Raw genomic sequence first — 20,189 nt, 5'->3', positions numbered from 1 at the left:
AGGGGCAGAGAGAGAGGGAGACACAGAATCGGAAACAGGCTCCAGGCTCCGAGCCATCAGCCCAGAGCCTGACGCGGGGCTCGAACTCCCGGACCGCGAGATCGTGACCTGGCTGAAGTCGGACGCTTAACCGACTGCGCCACCCAGGCGCCCCTTGACATTTTAATTATAACGTGTCTTCATGTGGGTCTCTTCGCATTCCTCTTATTTGGAGCTCCCTGGGATTCCTGGATCTGGATGTCTGTTTCCTTTCTCAGCCTAGGGAATTTTTTCAGCCATTATTTCTTCAAGTAAGGTTTTTGTCCCTTTCTTTCTCTCTTCTCCTCCTGGGAGCCCTATGAATGCAAACATTAGTTCATTTCATGTTGCCCTATAAGCTATCTTCACTTTTCTTCATTCTTTTTGCCTCTTGCCTAATTGAGTTCCACTGCCTTTGTCTTCAAGTTGACAGATGCTTTCTTCTGCTCATCTAGTCTGATGCTGAGATTCTATAGTGTATATTTTTTGTTCAGCTACTGTATTCTTCAGCTCTGTGACTTCTACTTGGTACTTTCTTATATTTTCTATTTTGTTGTTGTGGTTGTGGTTGTTGTTGTTGTTGTTGTTGTTGTTGTTGTTGTTGTTGTTGAAATCCTCCCTATGGTCATCCATTCTTATTCCAAGATCAGTAAGCATCTTTATGACCATTACTTTGAACTCTTTATCAGGTAAATTACTTATCTCTGTTTCATCAAGGTTTTTTCCTGAGGTTTTATCATGTTCTTTCACTTGGACATATTCTCTGTTTCTTCATTTTGCTTGACTCTGTGTTGGCTTCTATATAGGAAATGTAACAACCACCTCTCCCAGTCTTGAAGGCGTGGCCTCACGTAGGAGATGACCCTTCTTCAACTCTGCCTCAGCTCTTGGCTGTCTCTCAAGCCTCCGTGCTTATCCAGCAACGTATTATATTTTAAATAGATCCCAGTAGTTGAGGACTGCCAAGACCTGTCAGGGTCCCAAAAGGGAGGATCTCAGCATTTAGATTCAGGCTGACTGAAAGCCAGACCCTCAGGCATCAGCTTCTAAAAGTATGCAAATAAAAACAGTCCTCTGGGCATGAATATGCCCACTGGTCCCCAGAGCCAGGCCATCTGGACATGTCTTCTGAATGGCAGTTGCAGAAATTAGATCTCCAGATAAATATGGAAGTTCTTTTCTAGGTGATACTGGGAAGTTGGAGCAAAGCAGAGGGAGAGTGCCAAGATGGCATCCGCAACCTATGTTCCTTAAGAGCAGCTCCATAGGCCACTAAAGTGTGCCAAACCCAAAGCTTGTACCCTCTGGCTGATGTTCCAGAGGGAGCCAAGAAGGCTTCTTCACAGAAAGACTGCACAGTGTCCTGCAGGTGGTAGCCTGCCAAGAACCATCTCTTTGATTGCCACAGGCCTGTAGGGCCCAGGCGTGCAAGCCTACAATAGCCGCCAGAGACAAGTGATCAAGAGGCTTCCCCCCGGGGCAGACGATTAGCTAATAGGCCTACTTCACGGAAAGAGGAGCTCTTGAGCCCCTTGCTGCTCGCTGTGCCCTGAGGGTTGTAGCTATTTAAGAACTCTTTGTCCATGGGTTACAATCCTTGGGACCCACAAGCATAAACCCTACTGGTCAACAGAGTCTGGTGATGTGGAGGTGTCCCCTGACACCAGCTGCAAAAAATGAGGATGCCAGACTAGTGTATGAGCTCCTTTCTGGGTAACACTGAGTATTATAATCCCATGTGACCAGGAGCACAAGCTCCTCTGGTCTCCAGAACCACCCAATCAAGAGGCGTCTCCTTGGAGACAGCGACAAGAATTGGAGCACCAGATGCATACAAAGTCTTCCCACCAAGAAACACTGGTGCTCTGGAGAATGGCTAAGAAAGTGTGAAGATAGTACTCAAGACTCCATCCCTCAGAGAGTGTGTTCCAGCAGGTTCCTAGATATGAGTGTTAAATGAGATATCTGCCCTTCAGGCCAATGCTTTAATATAAGGCAAGTCTCCTTCACTTTAAGTCTGGGCATGATTGGCTGCCTCTAAGCTGGGCCTGGGGCAGGCGAGTCTGACGTGGTGAGCTCTCTCAGAGAGACTTCTTAGATTGCTGGAGTCAGGTGGGTCTCAGGATATGAGCCCTGTGGGTTTTCAAAGCCTGGTGTTCAGGAGGTTTATCTAAGTGTACATCTCAAAAGTTGGGATGCTTAATGTGGGGTATGAACCCCTCACTTCTCAGAGAGAGGCTCCAGGTTCCAAGTTCCTTCCCAGTCATGGGACACCATCCCAGGGGTAGGGTTTATGATGACAGTGTGTCCAGGATCTCCTACCCACTTCAATATGGTTTTCTTCTTGTTCACCTAATGTGTAGTCATCACTCAGCCAGTCTTTGAGGGCTTTTTTAAGAGAAAATTGTTCCATGTGTAGTTGTAATCTCAGTGCGTCTGTGCGAAGAGGTGTGTTCAGGATCTTCCTATGGTGCCATCTTGAACCAGACGACTATGAGGGTGTTTTTGCATGAATGTAACATTTAAATAAATGATCTGAATAAAGCAGACTGCCCTCCCTGGTACATACTGGATAGCTAGTTTGTGCAAGCACATCCTGAATGTCCTGCTCACCCCTCTCTTGAGAATATAGAGATCCTCTCCTCCCTCCCTATTCCCACCATGCAGAATGTACAGAAAAATGTGTTGTTCAGCATGTAAGGTTGGGTGCTCTGGGAGGGGCCAACCCAGAGCATCTCCCTTGTAACAAGAATGTCCAGAGAGTAGGCCTTCATCTCCTTGGAATGCTGGCTGTGCAAGGAAGGGAAGGGTAACAGAGAGTTGCCAGGCTAAGCTGCTATACTATAAGAACTTGCTGCCTGTCGATCCAAGAAGCAGGTGCTTTGTCCAGTCAGCTGCTCCTGGATTCCCTGGACATAAATCCCCCCAATAAACCTCAATCACTCTCTCTGTTTTTTCTTCAATCTTGCTGGACCATCACCCACCCTTGGCTTAGAGTCTGGTGTGCAGCTATACACTAATGTGGGTGGGCCTCATCTAATCAGTCAAAGGCCTAAAGAGAACAAAAAGACTGATCCTCTCCTGAATGAAAGGGAATTCATCTTGCCTGACTACCTTTGAGCTGGGGTATGGGGTGTTTTCTGCCTTCCGACTTGTACCAAAACACTGGCTCTTCCTGAGTCTTAATCCTACTGGCTTTTGGACTGGATTCACACCATTGTCTTTTCCGATTCTCTGGCCTTCAAACTACTCTCAGGTCTCCAACCTGCCAATGGCCAATCTTGGAATTTATTAGCCCCCATGATCACATGAGTCAACTCCTTATAATAAATCTTTTTTTTTTTTTTTAATGGATTCTCTTTCTCTGAAGAATCCTAATACAGCACCCTCAAGCTTTTAGTCTCTCCACATGGTATGTTCTACTGTGGGACTTCTGCAAAGACCCTGTCAGGAAGCAGTATGCAGAAGGCAAGATTTCCAATGTCAACTCCTTTATCCCTTTTAGGGGAAAAACTGAGGCATTAACCCTGGTTTTATTATTTTATTTTTATGTTAAAAAAAAAAAAAAGAGAGATACCCAGCCCAAATTTTAGCTGACAAGATTAGAAGAGTTTCTACCTAACCCAGCAGAAGTGTGAAAAAACACCTTAGTAAAGGTGGGGAAGGGGGTGATTATGTCTCTTATTTTGGAGTTTGGGTCTGCTTTGAGACTTGTTGTTTTTATGTTTGTTGTTCAGAGAGTTGGATCCTATGGGGTCCTATGGGATTATAAACAGGGCAACTACCACTGCTGGGCAGGATTCCTCTATAAACATCCTTAACTGCCTAAAGCCAATTGCCAAAATCAAATAGAATGTATAATAATTATGAAATCAATTAACTGAATTGCAATGGAACGTTGACATATTATTGCTTTTTATAGATATTTAATTAAATATATTTAATCGTGGCCATAGTTTACATAGTTTAGGTACACAGTTTAGGGTTAGAGGAACTAGCTCAGTATGTACATAATGCAGAGACCTGGCCTTTGCAATTTCACATTTAATCTCAAAAAAAAAAAACAAAAAAACACCCCAAGGGTTAAATCCACCTTTACCACCTGGGTGGAGGGGGAGGCAGTATTATATACCCCATAGGGGAGAAAGGATTCTAGTGTTCATTCCCAGGTGGTAGCTCTGGTTTAGCACCTAAGGTGGCACAGCTTGGTCTAGTACCAGAGTTACGTTCCTAGTTTTTCTACTCTGAGACAAAACTAAACGAAACTAAACTAAAGGCAAAGGGGGACCTGGGTGGCTCAGTTGGTTGTGTGTCCAACTCTTGGTTCCAGCTCAGGTCATGATCCCAGGGTTGTGGGATTGAGCCTTGTGTCAGGCTCTACACTGAGCATCCAGCCTGCTTAAGATTCTGTCCCTCTCTTCCTCTGCCCCTCTCCCCTGCTTGCATTCTCTCTCTCTCTCTCTCTCTCTCTCTCTCTCTCTCTCTCTCTCTCAAAACAAAAACAAAAACAAAAAACCCCACCTATACGAAAGGCAAAGGAAGTAGAAGTCAGCTTGCCCAAAGTCACCCATGTGATAATGAACAGGAGCAGGAAGAGCACCATTTTACCAACTCCTGCTACAGGTGAAGGACCTTACGTACATGCGTATAGTAGTCCTAATCCTTACAACAATCCTATGAGGCACATAGAATCCTCCTTCTCTTATGGCTGAGGAAATTGAGGTTCAGAAAAATTGATTAATTTGACCTAGTCACATAGTTGCTAGCAGTTGAGAAGAGATTTGAACTCAAACCTGTGTAACTCCAAAGTCTTTATGGCATACTGATGGTAGAGATTTTTTTTTCTTTTGAACCCTGCTTTATACTAATAAATGAGATGGATAAACTAATCTGGCTGACTGTCCAGCAGCCAACCTCTCTTCGTTGGAGCTCTGGATTACATTACCCCAGAGTTACTGTTCAGTGAGAAGCATTTTTTTATAACCTTCTGTTTTTGACAGAAGGTAGTTACCCTAGGCTGACATAATGCAGTTCTCATTGGTCTAATTGTCGGGGAGCCTTGAAATTACCCTCCTCTCCAAACCCATGTTCCATGGCCCCCAAATTGAAGACGGCTGCTCTAACTCCCACTCATGTCTTTCCAGTGCTGACTCCACCATTTCTGGCTGGGAAAAGCTATGTTTTTAAACAAACTTTTGCATTCTAACTGCCTCTGCCTTGCCCTGTCTGATCAGCCCAAGCTATGGCCACAGTTGTGTATAATTAGTTAACTTCACTCATTGCTTCTTGTGTTTATGGTTCTCTGACCAATTCTACATGACAAATGGCTATCCAAAGCCATGGGCTTGACCTCAGATGACCCTGCATTTGATTCTCTTTATCCCAGTGCACGGGTCAGCACTCAGAGTCTCCCATAGCTCTTGCTCAGCTAGTAATTGATTTCCATGCGAATTCATGGGCCAGCTGGCAGAACTGGGCCATTGGGTATGTTGACAGCACAGGCCGGAGGCAGCCTATGGCAGCCACTATTTTAGAGAAGCCTCACCAGTATATTCATGTCAAAAAAGTCATGTACTTAAGGGGTCTTGCCCATCCAGTGCCAGAAAGGTATGATGACTACTAAAAAGGATTCCTATCCCAAGGTCCTCAGACTTCTCCTAAAAGCAGGAATTCAATGAACAATTCTCAAACCACAAGGCAGGAGTTTCCCCTTTTGTTTGGTTTCTGTGCTGGCTGATGCCAATCAACTGTCAACAAATGAGGAATAGTGTCTAGGTCACACTTCTGTTTTCTATCTAGTGGTCTGTTTATTTATGCATCATTAATACCTTCACTTTAAGAGTTGTTAATGTTTCAAAGACAATGTTTGTTCAAGCTCAGTAAAGTGCAGTGAAGAAGGAAAGGCCCTAGATAAGAATTAGGAAGAGCTGGGGTGCCTGGATGGCTTAGTCAGTTAAGCGTCCAACTCTTGACATCCACTCAGGTCATGAACTCGCAGTTCATGAGTTCAAGACCCACATCAGGCTCCATGCTGACAGTGCAGAGCCTTCTTGGTACTCTCTCTCTCTCTCTCTCTCTGTCTCTCTGTCTCTCTCTCTCTCTCCTTCTCTGCCCTTCCCCCACTTTCTCTCTCTCTCCCTCTCAAAATAAATAAAGTTAAAAAAAAAGTGTGAAGATGTTTCTCACTGGATGTGTACCTCTGCAGTTATTTTACCTCAGGACATGGTTTCTTCATTTGTAAAATGAGGAGGAGGAGAAGGAAGATGAGAAATTTAAAAAAAAAAGGGGGGGGAGGGAGGGAAGGGAGAATGAAAGAGAGAGAGAAAGCAGTTAGACTAGATAAATTATTTCAGAATTCCCCTCCAGCTTCCTGTGTCATGTATTTCAAAGCTGTAATAAACATTTAGAACTGTTATGTCCTCTTGATGAATTGAGTCCTTTATCATTTTATCAACCAACTTCCTTTATCATTGGGAATATTCTTTGTTCTGAAATCTATTGGCTATTAATACAACTATTCCAGTTTTCTTCTGCTTGGTGTTAATATGGTATATCTTTACTTTTAATCTATTTTTTCTTCATATTTAAAGTACATTTTTTGTAGTCAGCATATAATTATATGGCTCATTTCTCCCTTCCCCACCTTTAAACAATTGTTACCATTCATTATGCTTTTACTTATGTCACAATCCCCACCCAACATTGGTGTTTTTCAGTCAGTTGTCTTTTTAAGATATTTAAATAAGAAAAAAGTTCCTACATATTTACCTATGTGGCTACCATTTCCAGTGCTCTTCATTCTTTTGTATAGATCCCTTTTCTTTCTACCTGAAAGGAGTTCTTTCTACCTGAAGGAGTTCCTTTGACATTTCTTATAGTGCTAAGGACACAGGTGATGAATTCTTTCAGCTTTTGTAATTCTTTAAGAGTCCGTGTTTCATCTCTGTTTTTGAAAGATTTTTTTTTGCTAGGTATAGAATTCTGGGTTGGCAGGGTCTTCCTTTTTCCTTTCAGTAATTTAAAGATATTGCTTCATTATCTTCTCCTTTGCAATGTTTCTGATAAGATATCTGCTGTCACTCTCACCTTTGCTCCTTAGTACATATTTCTTTTTCCCTTGGCTATTTTTAATATTTTTTCTTTAAGGCTGGTTTTAGTTAATTTGATTCTGACATCTTTTGGTGCAGTTTTCATCATGTTTCTTATGCTTGGGGTTTATTGAGAGTCTTATATCTGTGGGTTGTCATCAAATTTGGAAATTCTTGAGCCAATATTTCTTCAAATATCTCCCCCCCCCTTCTCCTTTGGGAACTCCAATTACATATATATTAGGCCATTTAAATCTTTCCCACAGCTCACTGATGATTTTTTTATTTTTAAAATTCTTTTATCTTTCAGTGTTTCACTGCCAACAGTTTCTGTTGCTATGTCTTCAAGTTCACAAATATTTTCTTCTGCAATATCAAATCTGCTGTTACTCCCAGTGATTTTTTTTTTTATCATGCATTATAGTTTTCATTTCTAAATATTCTGTATGGATTTTTCTTATTCATGTTCCTACTTAACTTTTCAACATACATTTATGGTTATAATTACTACTTCAGTACCATTACCTGTTCATTCTAACATCTGTGTTAGTTCTGGGTCAATTGCAATTAATTTTTTTCTCTCCATTAGAGGCCATATTCTTCTGCTTCTTTGCAAGGTGGTAATTGTGGAATGATCCCAGACACTGCAAATTTTACTTTGGTTGCTGAATATTCTTATATTCCTATACATACCTTGAACTTTGTTCTGGAGCACAGTCAAATCGGTCAGAAAGAGTTTGATCTTTTGGGCTCTTGCTTTTGAGATTAGTTAATTGTGGCAGAGAAGTACTCATTTTAGGACTAAGTATTTCCTATTGTTAAGGCAAGATTCTTCTGTATACTAAAGAACACACAAAAATTAAAAACAAGGAAACAATACAGTTTTAAAAAGAGAAAAACATGTGAACAGATGGATCTGTGTGTATGTGTGTGTGTGTGTGTGTGTGTGTGTGTGTGTGTACATGAATGGTAAATAAGTAGATAAAAATGTGCAAAATGTCATTAGTTATTAGCGAAGTGCAAATTAATACCATGATAAGAGGACACTACAAATGTATTAGAATGACTAAAATTTTAAAACCTGGCTATGTCAAGTGTTGGTAAGGATATGGAGGAACAAGAATTCTCATATGCTGCTAGGGGATGTAAAAGGTACAGCCACTTGGCCAAACAGTTTGGCAGTTTCTTAAAATGTTAACCAGACACCTAGAATAGCATAAGATATAGCCATTCCACTCCTAGCTAATTACCAAGAGAAAGGAATGAGTGTATATGTCCCACAAAGACTTATACATGAATGTTCACAGCCATTTTATTTGTGAGAGCCCAAAATTGGAAACAAATGTCCATCCACAGGTGAATAAATAAATCGTGCTTAGCCATTTAAATACTATTCATTGAAATACTATTGTTGAAATACTATCCAACAATAAAAAGAAATAAGCCATAAATACACTCTACAACTTGAATGGACTTCAAAATAATTGTGCTGAGTTAAAAAAAAAAAAACAGACAAAATAAGAGTACAACCTGTATGATTCCATTTAGATCATATTCAAAAATACATAAACTACTGTATTGTAAAAGAAAAGAGATCTATATTTCCCTGAGGGCCTGGGGTGGGGGGAAGGGGGAAGTCTGCAGGAAGAGGGAAGAATTGCAAAGGAGCATAAGGAAACTTTGGGAAGTGATGACATGCTTATTCTCTTGATTGTGACAATAATTTTATAGGTGTATGGAAATGTCAAAATGCACCAAGCTGTATAATTTAAATATGTGCAGTTTACTGTATTTCAGTTATACCTCAAAAAAAACTTTCTCTTTTTTAAAGAATACAAGAGTTGATTTAAAGTAGGCTGTCACTGCTCACCAAACTCCACACCCGAAAAACAAATAATCCAGTGAAGAAATGGGAAGAAAACATGAATAGACACTTCTCTAAAGAAGACATCCGGATGGCCAACAGGCACATGAAAAGATGTTCAACGTTGCTCTCATCAGGGAAATACAAATCAAAACCACACTCAGATATCACCTCACGCCAGTCAAAGTGGCCAAAATGAACAAGTCAGGAGACTACAGATGCTGGAGAGGATGTGGAGAAACAGGAAGCCTCTTGCACTGTTGGTGGGAATGCAAACTGGTGCAGCCACTCTGGAAAACAGTGTGGAGGTTCCTCAAAAAATTAAAAATAGACCTACCCTATGACCCAGCAATAGCACTGCTAGGAATTTATCCAAGGGATACAGGAGTACTGATGCATAGGGGCACTTGTACCCCAATGTTTATAGCAGCACTTTCAACAATAGCCAAATTATGGAAAGAGCCTAAATGTCCATCAACTGATGAATGGATAAAGAAATTGTGGTTTATATACACAATGGAGTACTATGTGGCAATGAGAAAGAATGAAACATGGCCCTTTGTAGCAACGTGGATGGAACTGGAGAGTGTGATGCTAAGTGAAATAAGCCATACAGAGAAAGAGAGATACCATATGTTTTCACTCTTATGTGGATCCTGAGAAACTTAACAGGAACCCATGGGGGAGGGGAAGGAAAAAAAAAAAGAGAGAGGTTAGAGTGGGAGAGAGCCAAACATAAGAGACTCTTGGAAAATGAGAACAAACTGAGGGCTGATGGGGGTGGGAGGGAGGGGAGGGTGGGTGATGGGTATTGAAGAGGGCACCTTTTGGGATGAGCACTGGAAACTAATTCGACAATAAATTTCATATATTTAAAAAATAAATAAATAAAGTAGGCTCTCACTGACCAAATTCAGGACAATTTGTGCATGAAAAGAAATAATGATGGCAATGGACAGAATAAGGACAATAATCCATGAGTCCATAGACCCTAAGAAAGAGAGGAAAAGAAAGAAAAAGGAGTGGAGAGCAAACATGAAGCGGCTCTCTTTATAAAAGAATTCCAGCCAATAAATATAGAAGGAACGATAAAATTAGAAAATCACTATCAACTCCAAATTAATAATCGCCTCCAGTAAAGACAGATAATTGATGCTAAAATACTGTAAAAGCAGATCCATAAATACTAGCCGACTCTTTGAGATACGATTAAATTACACTCAGCACACACTGTTCTTCAGGCATCTGGGTGGCTCTGTTAAGCGTCGGACTCTTGGTTTCAACTCAGGTCATGATCTCACAGTTTGTGAGATCTGTGCTGACGGTGCAGAGCCTGCTTGGGGTTCTCTCTCTCCCTCTCACCCCACCTCTCCTCCACTTGCCCATGCTCTTTTTCTGTCTCTCAAAATAAATAAACTTAAAAAAAAAAACATACACCATCCTTAAAAGCAGAAAACTACATATATTACTTCAGGAATAAGTGAACAAAAGAGGGAAAGCTGATGTCAAGGGAGAAGGTAGAGATGCTAACGGTTGAGTGGGTACACTCAACCAGTTAAGTTCAGGGATGTGTGTTGGTCAAGGACAGCTCTGCTTTGGGTGTTCCTCAAATAGTTTATCTCAGTTTGTAATTATAGATTTGTTAGTATAATTATTGGATTCATGGCCAAACTCCCCCCACTAGACTATAAGTACCCAGAGAGAAAGGACCTAGTCTTTCTGGACTCACCAGAATTTCACAGGGTGACCATTGTATGGTAGGAGCTTGCTAACTACTTCTGAAAGGAGTAAGTGAATGAGTGAGCGAGTCAATGAATGAATGAGGACAGCAGAGTTGACCCTTTCTTAACTGAACTGCCCTGTGTTAAAGCTACCTGTTGGTTGCACTTGTAAGCACCATGAGGGCAGAAGCCTGGCCTGTCCTTGTCACTACTTTAGCCACAGCACCCAGAATAGTGCTTGACACATAGTATGCACTCAATAAATATCTGCTGAACTAATGAATTAGAACAGCTGTCTCCATCAGACTATAAACTTTATGAGGGCAAAGACAATTTTTGTAATCTTCCCAGTGACAAGCACAGAGACCTACACATAGTAGGGGCTCAATGAATATGTGAGAAGCAGCAAACAAATAGCTGATGAATACATGAATCCCACCCACATTTCCTTACTAAACAGTGAACATAGCAAACATTCCAAGGAGAAGCAGCTCAGAGAAGGATGAATGGAAAGGAATGCTGAGAAATGGTTCTGGAGCAGTGGACGGAAGGCCAAGTTGGTGGGAGCTAGATTGTAAGGAGGGGAACAGACCCCATGGTCCCTTTCCTTCTAGTGCCTTAGGGTTGGACTCATTCTGACTTTGCCCGGAAAATGTCACCCACTAACTCCCATGGCTGCCCCAAAATGTCCACAGCCAGTGTTTCCTGTTTGGTGGCCAGGCTGGCTGAGCCTTTGGCCAAAGACCTTCCCGAGGAGGACTTTCTGGAGTCGGGGCAGGCAGTGGGGGTCACCTTCACTTAGTACATGAAAGAAAAGGGTCCAGAGAACAAAGACCAGAGAACAGGACATCAATAACCCGGGATTATGTTTGAAGCTCTGGATCTGAAAGCGGTTTTGTTTAAGCAGCAACCAAATTTAAAGAACAAAAAGAAAACAAAGCAGAGGACACCAGGCTAAACTTTTTGCTAATAAACTTCTCATTAAAGGGAGCATTACATTCTGAAACTGAGCCTTGCCTGAGAGAATGGCAAAAACTATCTTGTTCATATGCTCTGCAGTTTTGTTTGGGACGCACAGTGCTGCCTGCCATTTAGGTGTCAAAGGTCATTACAGCAAATGCTGCTAGGACGGAAGTTTCTCTGAAGTCAGGGCTACAGACAAAGGCCCACTCCTTCAAGTGACACTTCCGACAAACCAAATTCCAGCCTGGTGACAGCATTGTTTACCTAGAGTTTGCGGTACTAGATTTGAACTGATCCAAATTCTGAAGTTCAGAGCTTCCAAACAACAAGGGAAGACAGTCCACTGTTATGTTCCAGCCCCAGCCGGGAGCCCGTGGGAGAGCCTGTGGACTAAGGAAAACTCCAGTTTGATTCAGAGCTGATTACTAAGCCATCCAAAGAGAGCCCTGGCTCCTACTCCATCAGGTCATTGAAAAGAAAAAGAAATGCTTTAGTTTCTCGCTGCCCAAATTGTGAATTTTGAACCAGCACCATTGGCATTACTTGAGAATTTTTAGAAATGCAAAATCTTTGGCGCCCTAGATCAGGCAATGATTTTTTTTTTTTTTTTGTTAGATATAACACCACAAGCACAAGCTACAAAAGGAAAAATAGATAAAGGGAGGCATCACCAAGTTTGGGCTTCAGAGGGCACTACCAAGAAAGTAAAAAAAGACAGCCTCTAAACTGAGAGAAAATATGTACAAATCCTCTCTTTGAAAAAAAAAAAATTTAGTATCCGGAATGTATAAGGAACACTTACAGCTCAACCATAAAAAGAGCACCCATTTTACAATGTGCCCAGGAGGGGCACCTGGCTGGCTCAGTTAGTTGAGTGAGCAACTCTTAATCTCAGGGTCTTGAGTGTGAGCCCCACATTGGGTGCAGAGATTAGGCTTTTTTAAAGCTAATGTTATTGTATTTATTTTTTTATTTAATTTTGAGACAGAGAGAGACAGAGCATGAACGGGGGAGGGACAGAGAGAGAGGGAGACACAGAATGGGAAGCAGGCTCCAGGCTCTGAGCCATCAGCCCAGAGCCCGACGCAGGGCTCGAACTCATGGACCGTGAGATCGTGACCTGAGCTGAAGTCGGACGCTTAACCAACTGAGCCACCCAGGCGCCCCAAAGCTAATGTTATTTTAATAATGACTTATAGCTGTACTTTTTGCTAAAAATGCATTTAAAATGTGCCAAGGCTTTAAATAGACATTTCTCTAAAGAACATGTATAAATGGCCAAATTAGTACGTGAAAAAGATGCTCACCATTATGAGTCATTAGAGAAATGCAAGTCAAAACCACAGTGAAATACCATTTAACACCACTAGAATGGCTACAGTACAGGGGTGCCTGGGCGATTCAGTCGGTTAAGCGTCCGCCTCTTGATTTCTCCCCAGGTCATGATCTCACGCTTTGTGAGATCAAACCCTGCACTGGGCTCTGCACTGATGGCGTGGAGCATGCTTGGGATTCTCCCTCCCTCTCTCTCTGCCTCTCCCCTGCTTGTGCTCCCTCACTCTCAAAATAAATAAATAAACTTTTTTAAAAAACCAGACAATAACAAGAGTTGGTGGGAATGAAAAACTGGACCTCTCATATACCTGGTGGGAATGTAACGTAGAGTAGCAATTTTGAAAACCAGTTTAGGAGTTCCTCAAAAACGGCTAACACAGAATGGATTCAGCAATTCTACTCCTAGGTATCTAGCCACTAGAATTGAAAACATGTCCGCACAAAACTTGTACAGAATGGTTCGTATCAACATTGTTTATAATAGACAAAAAATGGAAGTAACCCATTTGTTCATCAATTGATGGATGGTTACACAAAATGTGGTATATCCCTACAGTGGAATCAGCCATCAAAAGGAAAAAGAAATCAAAACTACAATGAGAAATTACCTCATACTGGTCAGAATGGCTACAGTCAACAATACAAGAAACAGCAGACGTGGGCGAGGATGTGGAAAAAAAGGAACCCTTGTACACTGTTGGTAGGAATGCAAAGTGGTACAGCCACCAAGGAAAACGGTATGGAGGCTCCTCAAAAAATTAAAAATAGGGGGCGCCTGGGTGGCGCAGTCGGTTAAGCGTCCGACTTCAGCCAGGTCACGATCTCGCGGTCCGGGAGTTCGAGCCCCGCGTCGGGCTCTGGGCTGATGGCTCAGAGCCTGGAGCCTGTTTCCGATTCTGTGTTTCCCTCTCTCTCTGCCCCTCCCCCGTTCATGCTCTGTCTCTCTCTGTCTCAAAAATAAATAAACGTTAAAAAAAAATTTTTTTTTTTTTAAATTAAAAATAGAACTACCGATAATCTAGCAATTGCACTACTGGGCATTTACTCAAAAAATACCAAAACATGAACTCAAAGGGATACATGCACTCCTATGTTTACGGCAGCATTATTTACAATAGCCAAATTATGAAAGCAGCCCAAGTGTCCATTGACAGACCAATGGATAAAGAAGATATGGCGGATATGTACAATGGAATATTATTCAGCTATAAAAAAGAATGAAATCTTGCCATTTGCAACAACATGGTTGGAGCTAGTATCTAAGCAAAATAGAGTAGAGTAGTATCTAAGCAAAATAAGTCAATCAGAGAAAGACAAATACCATATGGTTTCATATACGGAATTTAAGAAACAAAACAAATGAAGAAAAAAGAGACAAACCAAGAAACAGAGTCTTAACTATAGAGAACTGATAGTCACTAGAGGAGAGGTGAGTGGGGGGATGGGTAAAACAGGTGATGGGGATTAAGGAGCGCATTTATCATGATGAGTACTGGGTGATGTATGAAATTGTTGAATCGCTATACTGTATGCCGTGTAACTAATATTACACTATGCTAACTATACTGGAAGTAAAATTAAAAACTTAATTTTTAAAAAGGGGGGAAAAAAAGGAATGATGTACTGATACGTGCTACAATATGTGTGAACCTTGAAAACATCATGCTTAGTGAAAGAAACTTGACACAAAGGCCACAAATTGGACCGATGTATACGAAATGTCCCAAACTGACAAATCCATGGAGATAAGAAGTGATTTTAGAGTTTGTCAGGCTAGGGGGAGGGGAATCAAGGAATGACTGCCATTGGTCACAAGGTTTCTTTTGGGGGTGATAAAGGTGTTCTGAAATTAGATGGTGGTGATGGTTGCATAACCTTGCGAATATATTAAAAATCACTGAATTGTGCGCTTTAAAATGGTGAGTTTTATGGTCGGTTAATTGTATCACACACACCAAAAAAACCTAGGCCTCCATCCAGACTCCTTGTCTCAACATCTGCATTTGACCGAGACCCTCAGTTAATATGAATGCACATTAAGGTTTGAAAAGCATCAATCTAACACACGGGTCTTTTTTTTTCTTTTTTTTTTAAGTTCATTTATTTATTTTTGAAAGAGACAGAGAGAGAGAGAGCACAAGCAGGGGAGGGGCTGAGCAGAGGGGGACGGAGGATCCAAAGCGGGCTCCGTGCTGACGGCAGAGAGCCCGATGCGGGGCTTGAACCCACGAACTGTGAGATTAAAGTCCTATGCTTCACCGACTGAGCCACTCAGGTGCCCCTGACATACCAGTTGTCATACAATTGCATACGTGGCCGAAATTTGGAATCAGTTGGGGAGCTTCTAAAGCTGCTCCCTTGGGTATCTTTCTGTGTCTTGTCCGCCCAACTCACCTACAAGTTCGTGGAATGTCTTGCATGGACCTCATACCCCTTGAGTTAGACCTCCATGCAAGATGCCTCTTGGCTCTCAAAAACACATACTGCTTGATAGAAGAGCAGAGACTCTGGGCCATTCGAATCACAGCTGTGCCACTAACAAGTCGTGAGACCTCAGACAAATGACTTAACCTCTCATGACTCAGTTTTCCTACTTGTAAAATGGGGATAATAATAGCACCTACTGCATCAAGTCGCTGAAAGGAATAAGTTCCTTAATAAAAGCATTTGGAATAAAACCTGTTATACGTAAGACTATATATATATATACGTGTATTAGATATTATTATTACATAAGCAAATATTCTTTTATAATGTGCATCAGGTACAATGCGTTGCATATCATTATATGACGGTAGCAACTATTAAACCCAGACCACATGCCCAGCACTATGCTGTTTTAACTTCTCTAATGTAGTTCTCATAGTGATTCTAAGAGACAGCGAATTCATCCAGCAAATATTGATGAAGCATGCTTCATCATGCTTCATTGATGAAGCATGAGCATGTGTCAATTCTGTGCCTGACTCCGGTGAGAAATTAAAGCCCAGGTACCTTAGTTCTGGCTGCTATAACAAAATATCGCAGGCTGAGTGGTTCATAATTAACAGACATCTGCTTCTCACAGTTCTGGAGGCTGGAAAGTCTACGATCAAGGTGCTGGGGTCTAGTGAGGGCCACTTCCTGCTTCATAGACAGCCATCTGCTCACTGTATCCTCATATGGTTGAAGAGGTTGAGGGGGCCCACTGGGGTCTCTTTTATAAGGACACTAATTTCATCATGAGGACCCCACCCGCATGACCTCCTGACCTCCCAAAGGTCCCACCTCCCCAAACCATCACGTTGGGGATTGGGTTTCAACATAAGAATTTTAGGGGGCCATAAACATTCAGTCCATGGCACCAAGGAAGTTAGGTGACCTGCCCATAGTCCCAGAGCTAGTGACGAGGGAACCCCAGTCTGATTCCAGAATCTGGCTCTGGCCGACCACCTTCTGTGGCCTACCTTCAAAAGGGTACAAACTGGTAGGAGAAATACAAATCAAGTGGCCAGCTAGGTGCAGGTACATGGGGGAAGGGGGTCTGGGGATTCCCTGTATGAGTATTTGGGGTGGCCCTTTGGACCAAGACATCTGGTCACCTGAGAGTGGGACATGTATGCAGCCCAGCCTAGCAGGGGTTGGCGTTCTGGGGGAGGGAGAACGGGTCTGCTGGGATCATTCTGGGGCTTTCAGAACCTTTAGCCCTGGCATAAGGTGGGAGCACTGCCAGAGCGTGAAGCGAGCCTGAAGGCTTCTCCATGGGCCCAGCAGCGTCCCATGCTCTGGAAGGCCTTACCTCATTCATGGCACAGCAGCAGCCCATGGTCAGTGCGGGCCCAGCTCACAGGCTCACGGCAGAAAGCTCATCGCCAGCTTTCTCGGCCCCTCAGCCACCAAAGCCACAAATCCTTACATAAGCACCAACTTCCCCGTTGGTTGGTCTGCGTCTTTTTCAGGGACTGTGTGTTTTAAAGTGACTGAGTGAAGAAAAGAGAAACTTAGCCAAAATCCAAAAGGACTGTAAATGAGTGTCCCATGTCCCCGCAGAGTCCCCACACTCAACTCCAAATTCCTTCACCCTGTCAGACATTCTCTGTGCCCAATTCCAAAAGCCTGAAAAATAAAGTCCCTCGCAAGCTCTAACTCTTGCCATTATTCAAACACAAACAATGTTTAAATAAGCACTGTTAGAGTATATTCGGATTTCAAAGGGGACTCGACCCCATCCAGATGTTATTGCTTATATGACTGTCTTCGCCCAGAGTAACAGTGCAGACTGCCCAGTGTCTGAGGCATTTTTCTGTAACTCCACACGTGGCTGTTCTCTTTCCAAAAAAATAATTAAAGAAAAGAAAGGAAAAAGAAAGCAAAAGACCGTTTCTGATGTCAAACACTAGCTCATTTCAGAACTGTGACTTTTCTCCTTGCTCAACTTTTTCCTCACTTACTCTACCCAACTAGCAGTCTCTCTCCGAATGGAATTGCTAGAACTACTTACCCACCATTAAGATGCTAACCTGCTTCAGAGAGGAGAGAAAAAACGGATATCTGAGTAAATGGACTCAGAACGAACAAGACATTGTGAAGAATTCACGCGTGTGTGTGTGAGTATGAGCGTGTGTGCGTGTGTGCGTGTGTGTGTGTGTGTGTGTGTGCATGCACGTGATTGTCCGTGTATGCGTCACGGCTGGTCAGCAGAGAAGGTAGGAATATCACTCCCAGAATGATATTCATGACAGTGTTTTCACAAAGCAAAGAGCCACCAGTCCAGCTGCTTAATTAGATCATAATCCCGTGTGGCTTTAATTTACTCTTGACTTGAAGAGTTTGGGATGGGCACCAGGATCGTGGAAGTCACTGTGACATGGGCCTCTGTGTGTATCTCTTTTTTAAAGTTGGTTACGACCTTCGTAAAAAAATAAATAAAAATCTTCAAATAAACACTAACCAATTCACCACCTCAAGGTAGCGACTCTTTTCGTGTTGTCAAACACATTACCTGAACAGGCTCTATCTGGTCCGATTCCAGAGCACAGCCAGGCCTGGTCAGCCCTGGGAAAGGGGGACACGGGCAGCAGTCTGGTGGCAAACTCGTGGAGTAAAAAAATACTTGGGTTCATAGCCCAGATCCATCGCTTACCAGCTCTTTTCACCAGGACAAGTCATGTTACTTCTGTGAACCTAAGTTTTCTCTTCTCTAAAGGGAACATAACACACCTAACTGGCAGGGATGATTGGCGGTAACACGTAAAAAGTGTAGTCATTTGTACAATGTATCACTTCCCCTAGTTAGCGGTTCAGATAGGTAGTCGATTTGCTTTCTTTTCTGGTTTCATCCAGCCATGTTGTTTCAGCACACGTGCGGTTTTTCCACCAACGTCTGGGCTTTTGGGTAGCATTCTTTGGGTAGCATTCTCGCAATACAGATCGAACGGCTAAAACAAATTTTCTTTCTGACAGTAATGGAAAGCACATTCATGGTTCCGACAGGGGAGCAGCTGCACAGATGAATAAGAGCAACAACAATGACAACAATGACATTCCTTACGCATCAAGCTGAGCGCTTTCATGCCTTATTCCAGAATTTCTCAACCTCAGCACTATTGAGCTGCTGGGCCAGATCCTTCTTTGTCGTGGGGCTGTCCCATGCACGACAGGCTGCGTGGCAGCCTCCCCGGCCCCTGCCCACTAGATGCCTGCTGCAAACCTCTCCACCCCACCCACCTCGCCTCACTTGTGCCGTCTCCCAAAAAATGTCTCTCGATGTTGCCATATGTACACTGGAGCACGGAATCATCCCCCACGGAGAACCGCTGCCTTAGCGCATTTACTGTTGACAACAAACAGGGATGCCCGGGTGGCTCTGTCATTTAAGCGTTAGACATTGGCTCAGTTCATGATCTCACAGTTCATGGGTTCGAGCCCCGTATCAGGCTCTGCACTGCCAGCTCAGAGCCCGTGGCATATCATCCATCTTGCTCTCTCTGCCCCTCCCCTGCTTTCACACGTGTGCGCTCTCGCTCTCTCTCTCTTTCTCTCTCAAAAATAAACATTTAGAGGTGCCAGGATGGCTCAGTCAGTTAAGTGTTCAACTCTTGATCTCGGGTCGGGTCAGGATCTCACGGTTTTGTGAGCTCGAGCCCCACATCAGGCTCTGTGCTGACCTAGCACAGAACCTGCTTGGGATTCTCTCTCTCACTTTCTCTCTGCCCCTCCTCTGCTCTCACTCTCTCTGTCTCTCTCAAAACAAACAAACAAACAAACAAACACTTAAATACAGAGAACAAACTGAGGGTGATGGGCATTGAGGAGGGCACTTGTTGGGACGAGCACTGGCTGTTGTACGTAAGCGATGAATTATGGGAACCTGCTTCCAAAGCCAAGAGCACACTGTAGACATTGAACGTTAGCTAACGTGACAGTAAATTATATTTTTAAAATAATAATTAAAAATAAAATATAGTGATCCAAAAAAAAAAAAACCCTTAAAAATATATTCACAGCGAAGGGGGGAGGTAAGAACAACGGTCATTGCCATCTTACAAGTGAGGAGGCTGAGGAAGCAGGTAAGTGACTTAAGGGAGGTGGGAACCGGCCCCACCTGAGACCATTCTGCCTCCCGTGGGCCCTCGGGGCTGGAGAAGTGTTGCTTGGACCCTCTCTTGTCTCATTTACAGAATCCTGAGGCGGGAAGAGAAGGGAAGGACGACAGAGGGCAGGGAGAGCAGACATGGTTGTTTTCAGGGAAGGAGACAACTGCTTCCTGGGTCACGGCCTTCCCACAGCGCACTGGGGAAGCGGACTCGTCCTACTCAGCTTGGGCAGCCAGTGAGGCAGGGAGAGACCAGGTAGAGTGGCGTCCTGGGAGCTGTGGAGAGAAAGTACTTCAGGAGAGAGTCCTCACCTATGTCAACTGCTACTCAATCCGTGATTTAAGGAAGCTTAGCTCAGAGGACTGGCCAGTGAGGAGGCCCTGGTAGGACTTCCAAAAGAGCTGGTCAAGAGGTTCAAACTATTTGTAGTAACATATCATGAATTCATGCATATGCTTTATTTTTATTTTTCTTGATGTTTAATTTTGAGAGAGAGAGAGAGAGCGCGCGCGCGCGCGCGTGTGCAAGTGGGGGAGGGGCAGAGAGCTAGGGGGACAGAGGATCCGAAGCAGACTCTGCCCTGACCGAGCCGATACAGGGCTTGAACTCCCGAACTGTGAGATGG

At 43.1% G+C, this 20,189-nt stretch overlaps 1 long non-coding RNA gene across 1 annotated transcript; it reads left to right on the top strand.

The window, feature by feature from the left end:
• The first annotated feature begins 3,672 nt into the window (after positions 1-3,672).
• Positions 3,673-19,395, top strand: LOC121035811 (uncharacterized). The gene is made up of 3 exons (XR_005793087.1): positions 3,673-3,686; positions 13,720-13,726; positions 19,265-19,395. It is a non-coding gene; the product is annotated as an uncharacterized LOC121035811 (long non-coding RNA).
• The last annotated feature ends 794 nt before the right edge of the window (positions 19,396-20,189 follow it).

The sequence above is a fragment of the Herpailurus yagouaroundi genome, unplaced genomic scaffold (assembly GCF_014898765.1).
Source record: "Herpailurus yagouaroundi ecotype Mexico unplaced genomic scaffold, PumYag 28, whole genome shotgun sequence".
NCBI classification, from domain to species: domain Eukaryota; kingdom Metazoa; phylum Chordata; class Mammalia; order Carnivora; family Felidae; genus Herpailurus; species Herpailurus yagouaroundi.
This window is presented reverse-complemented; position numbering and strand designations above follow the sequence as displayed.